General features: G+C 35.8%; 1 pseudogene; it reads right to left on the bottom strand.

The window, feature by feature from the left end:
- Window positions 1-342: 342 nt before the first annotated feature.
- Window positions 343-2,158, bottom strand: LOC145116155 (aldehyde oxidase GLOX1 pseudogene; annotated as a pseudogene).
- Between the last annotated feature and the right edge of the window lie 3,937 nt (window positions 2,159-6,095).

Below are 6,095 nucleotides of genomic sequence, written 5' to 3'. Positions count from 1 at the left end.
TTCAATAAAGTCTTAAAAGTTTTTTTTTTTTTTTGAACAGAAAAGTCCCAATATTTTGATTTTTTGTCTAAATTAACGAAAAAGTCCTTTTTTATATTTGAACAACAAATGATAGATTATATGATTTTTTCAAAATATTGGGACTTTTCTGTTAAAAAAAAACTTTTAGGATTTTATTGAAACTTTTGAAAAAAGTTTAGGACTTTTATGTAGATAACCATTTTTTTTATAAAATGTTGGATTAATTTGGAGCTTTAGAACACCAATGATAACAAGATAGTCTTCTTAATTACTTGCCCTATAATGGATTTCTTTTAAAACTAAAATGAATGACAATTTGTAAACATTATTGATATACAATTTCTTTTAATAAAAAAAAGGTTACACAAATATATTAAGTGCGAAAAGAAAATATAAATACATGTGTATGTGTGTGTTTTAATTTTGTAGTACCAATACGTTAAAATAAAGTATGTTTTACCAAATACCCCTCCACGGCTCACTGCATCGAAACCCAAATCCCATCGCTCGGGACTTCCTGATGCACCACAAATAGCATGTAATACCCTCGCGGTGCAATGTTGCCCGACGGCGGTGCCATCGCATTAACTTCATACGTCGACTTTCCGACCTCATTCACAGTGTTGCCGCCATCAAGAACCATGAGCCTCTGGTTCATTGAAAACGAATGTGTGTTAAAGGAAGGTGCCACCAATGTCACTGATACTGAGTTCGGATCCACCTTGTTTTCAACTATGAACCGAACGATTATGCGCTCGTTATAGTGAATTTTTGTCTGGGTTGCGGGTGAAATTATTTTCGGACGTGTCCCATGCAAATTTGGATTCAAATACGAAGGTGAAAACGCCTCTAAGCTTAATTCTGTACGGAAAAGTACATTTCTGAAAGTATAAATTTCCTGAGGGTTACTTCCACTAACTAAAATTCTCGTGTCTCGAAGCAAAATAGCAGTCGAATGGTACATTCGGGGTATAGTGCTCGGATTTTGCACCTCGAAACGAGAATTAGCCGGGTGATATATTACAGGATTTAAAACCGGGTTTCGCCCCAATCCCCACCCGGCGGTCCCCTTTGACCCGCCATTGATGATTAAAACATTACCGTTTGGTAGTAATATCATATCGCCCATTACCCGACCCAAAGGCATTGTTTCCATGAACCATTTTGGATTCCGGTCGGATATTTTAATCCGGCCACAAGTATTCAAAGCTCCATTAAATATCCCTTTGTTAGCATTTACAAATGCTCCTTTAGGTGCACCCCCACAAACTAAAATCTCCACCGAATCTACTTTCCCATTAACAAGACGCAACGGAAGTAGAACGGCGGACCCTGAGCTTGGATAATTTCTTGGATCACCGCCGGGTATTTCAGGGTACGTTTCCAGAACTTGATTACGAGAGTAATCCAATAAGATAGCATGTTTATTGGCAAAAACAAACAGATGACCATCTGGAGTAACAAACACAAATGGGTATAAGTTATTCTCTACTTTTGCATCATGTGTCTGAAGTAAGAAAGGCAGATCATAAGTTTTCTTCGTCTTCACAGTTTTCGGGAAGAACTCGTAATTAAATTGCTCTCGACCACCCACAACAATCACACGGCCGTCCGGTAATATATGATTCGTAGCGTACCATCTTCTTTGAATCAATCCGGATGGCATCTCTACCCAATCGCACTTATTACAAAATCCCTTAAAAACTCTAACGACATGATCGCCGTCATTGAACCCGCCACTCTGCATGAGGCTGCCGTCAGGCATTAAAGCACCGGAGGAGCACCAAGTGTCGGTGAGGATCATGAGGGGACGAACGGAATTGGAAGCAACATCGTATTCGATAGAATGAGCTGTGCAGTCTTTCTTTAAAGTCTGGTCGTTCTTATCCACTCGGCATTTTCCGTCCGGAAGGGAGATTTTGGATGCACCAACGTCAGTCCGGTCGAAAATGATGACACGGTCGTTGGGGAGTTGCTGCATGTGCATGCCGGAGATGCCGATGCTTTGCTTGAGGAGGGACCAGCTTCCACCGAGCGCCGTTGCGGTAGGATATAATAGACTGGCCAAGAACAGGGTGTGGAAACGAGATGAAAGGATAATGCATGAAGCCGAAGCCATTGGTTACTGGGTTCTTTAGGTTTGACGTTCTTGTAAGTTGGGGTTGGATATACATATATATATATAGAGTAAATTATAGTAATGGTCCCTGCATATGGGTAATTTCTGTGTTTCATCCCTAACTCTTTTTTATAAGGCAGATGGTCCCTATGATTTGATTTTGTCGCATATTTGATCTCTAACCGAACTAAAAAAACTGATATGCACTTTCTAATTTGTTTTAGCTTTATTTATATATTTTTATTTATTAATATAATTTTAATAAAAAATAAAATCGGCCCACTTATAAACCCAACCCCCTTTTTTCTTTTCTTTCCTACGACATCGTCTTATTCTTTTACCACTGTCAGCCTCTTGTCACTCTTCGGTAAACATTCTTCCACAAATTCACTTTTACTCCAAATCTCTCACACACTCTCTCTCTCTAGCAACCATTTTTCAAGATTGTTCTTGGGTTCCCTTTTGGATAAGTATTTCCTCCGACTTCTAATAATTTTCCATACTTCTATACTAATCTTAAATCATTTACACACATATTCACATATTAACATCCATAGGATCATCAAAATCTCCAAGTATTTTTCAAGTGTTCTTGGCTTCAAAACTTCTCATCCTCAACTTTTCCCTCATCAAGAAAACGCATAAGGTGAGTTCATACCCCTCCATTTTTTCGAGATTTCTATATTTTAGGGGGTGAATACAAATAAAACACAAAAAAACTTGTGTTAATATACAAATTATTAAATATGTCTTCTTACTTTTTGTGTAAAAGTACTAAATACATGAAATAGTCTTATTACCAAACTTATGAATTTTTCCATGCAAAGTTTTGCTAAAAATACAAAACCATGAAGAACAAGTACAACCATGCTAGATATTCTCATGAAAAAGACATAAACATAAACTATAAAAGCTAGGATTTTTATATGTTTAATCTAACAAAAATGGCTATGACTAGGTTATGGCACCATTTTTGATGGGTTTTTGGCTAAAAATATGTGATTAAAATATATACATATATATTGGGTACAAAAATTTAATTACTATAATAAACTATATAAATATAGTTTATGAGACTTTAACATTCTTGTAACATGTTGAACAAAGTGTATGATTATATAAAAGTACATATATAACTATTTCATACTATTTTATTATCATGGAAAAGTGATAATGGTACATACAAAGGTTTTCATTGCAACGAAACATTTATTATAAACTATAATAGGTATAGTTTATGGGTCACTCACACTATTTTACCATTTTGGGATAAACAAATAATTATTTAAAGATATAATTTACGCTATGAAATTTCTATGGAAATGTAAGATTTCCACTTACTAAAGGGTTTTTCATTTCAGTACACGTAAACTCGTTGAATCAAATTTTGTTAGCAAAAGTCTTCACCATACAAAATCAGTGTACCTACAAAAGTCCTGTATTATAACCGGAGTCTCCAGTAAGAGAGCGTGATACTTGTGTATAGATCTATACGGGACTGACAACCCCGCACCTAAGCTGCTTGCAACAGCTAGACCGACACGTCTGGGGTGACAAATGTCATAACATTCCGACGCTTGAAGAACATCGTAACAAGCCATCTATGTCGTTAGCATGGTTATAAAAACTCACATGGGGAAACAACGATACCTTTAATTTACGTGAAAACATACATTCAAATGGTTTTATATGAATTTAAAACTATACCTTACTACTCTAAGTATGGGAAATACTGGTACACTTGGGTCTTGGGGTTTTTCTAAGACTACAATTCATTTAAAAGAAAATATTGGATTTTCTGGCAAACAAACACTATCATTTACAAGGATAGGATTACATTTCACTCATTGCAAAATTCTTATGAACTCACCAACTTAATTGTTGACACTCTTTCAAAACTACTTGTATTCTCAGGAAATCACTAAAAGTGGTAACTACCAGCTTTTGAGGATGGGAACCGAGGCGTAAGACAAAAACTCATTTTTATCGTCATACTGTAATTGATTTTGAAACATGTAACTCATGCAACAATGTAACTTTCTCAGTTATATTTATGATTGTTGTATTTACTTTGGTCACTATTATTGTTGGGTTATGAGCATTCTAACACTCCTAAGTGTACATGCAACCCTAAATACCTTGGATCTATGTTTTCTCTATTATACATACAATTATGAACATCCAAGGTATTATCCTAATCTAGCATACAAAATAATAAATATAACAAGATAGAATACATACCTCTTTGATGTAGAATGTCTTCATGAAGCTTGAGTGCCTAGTGCCCCAAGTGTGACACCTCAAATGGTTCACACAACACCAAATACACTTGGAATAACTTGAGAGAAACTTGAACACTCCTTGAAATCGTCTAGCCCTCACACTCACACATTAGTGCACGATTTCTTGAGCCATGGGATTCTTTTATATGGTGGCTATTAGGGTTACACCATGTAACTCATAACTTTACCCATTCCTTATGCTCCATGGATTTTAACCTCCATGGAGTATCCATGGGTCACCCCATGGACTTAGTCCAACATAAGGAATCTTGGGTCACAAGCACACATATATAAGAATGAATGATTTACACAATCAACCCATATATTTAATTAGTCTCCTTTTGATCACTTAATTAATTCCAAATTAATTCTTGATCAATACTAATTAAATAACCTTATTAATATATTAGAACTTATAATATATTAACCAACCTTAAGTGTTATTTCTCTCATTATAGTCTATCCAAATGCATGATGCCATGCAACCCAAATGGACCATGCCGGGTCGGGTCAAGTCTTACCAATTATAGTTATGGACTTAGACATTAATCCAACAGTCTCCCACTTGGATAAGTCTAAAACTATTATTGCGTATGACTTCAGGAACCGATCAGCAATCGTAGCTCTCAAAAGCTTCTGTCGAACTCTGACCTTGTCGATGAACTCTGACCTTTGTCAATGACTTATCCATTAGATAAGGGATCATATATTCCTCCATTCTAGATATCATATGGACTGAGACATGGATTATCAATCATTCTCTCTGTCCATTTGTTGTTTCCCGATTTCCGATTCATTATGACTGACTGATTGAACAAATCAAATCAGTCCTGGCTTGGCCAAGCACTCACATGTATCATCTTTAAATCATCGAGGGGCCCACAGATATCGCTTTTATCCTGAAGGTAAAAGGAATGGATAAACTTCGACTCATATGGCTTGTTCTACTACTTGTTGAATCATACACAAAGGCACGTTTTATAACATCGAGTTACCAATGCGTTTTCGTGCAATCAATGTATAACCAACTCATAGTAACAACTCATATCTCTAGGTTTGAAGAATATAAGATATTATCGTCTCATGATCACTCGTGATAAAATCCATGAAGTGATTCAAATGAGCGCGGGTTGAATCCAATACTCAGAACTTATGAGCACTCATGAGTGTTGTAGCACCACTTTGTCCACCAACTTGGACCTCTACAAACCAACCCATGACAGTCTTGATTCATATCTACTTCCAACATATGACCGACTGTGGATGGTTTGAATAACTTAATCATTCAGGAAGAGCGACTTAGTTATTCTGGAAGTCAAAACATGCAAAGTGAAACACAAGAATAAATGAATCAAATATGGTATCAAACCCTATGAATATAAATAAACACTTTTATTTATCACCATACTGATTACTCATTATTCATTGTTTCGGTTTTATCAACTTTATACTTGAATTTAAAACAATAGTTGTCCCATGCTCCAAGCATGTACACTATGTTTTCTAAACGCTAGTCATGCCATACACCAAGTATGCATACTATGTTTGTCTATGATCTTTACTTTGTAAAATAGATCAATTGAACATCACTCCAATGATCCTCTTTTCACAGTCCCAAATCCTTACTGCAAATGCAAGAATTCCAAATTCATGCCATTTACTGAAATCTGTTA

This window comes from Lactuca virosa, chromosome 5 (genome assembly GCF_052849685.1).
Source record: "Lactuca virosa cultivar CGN04683 chromosome 5, Lactuca_virosa_CGN04683_v6, whole genome shotgun sequence".
NCBI classification, from domain to species: Eukaryota; Viridiplantae; Streptophyta; class Magnoliopsida; order Asterales; family Asteraceae; genus Lactuca; species Lactuca virosa.
This window is presented reverse-complemented; position numbering and strand designations above follow the sequence as displayed.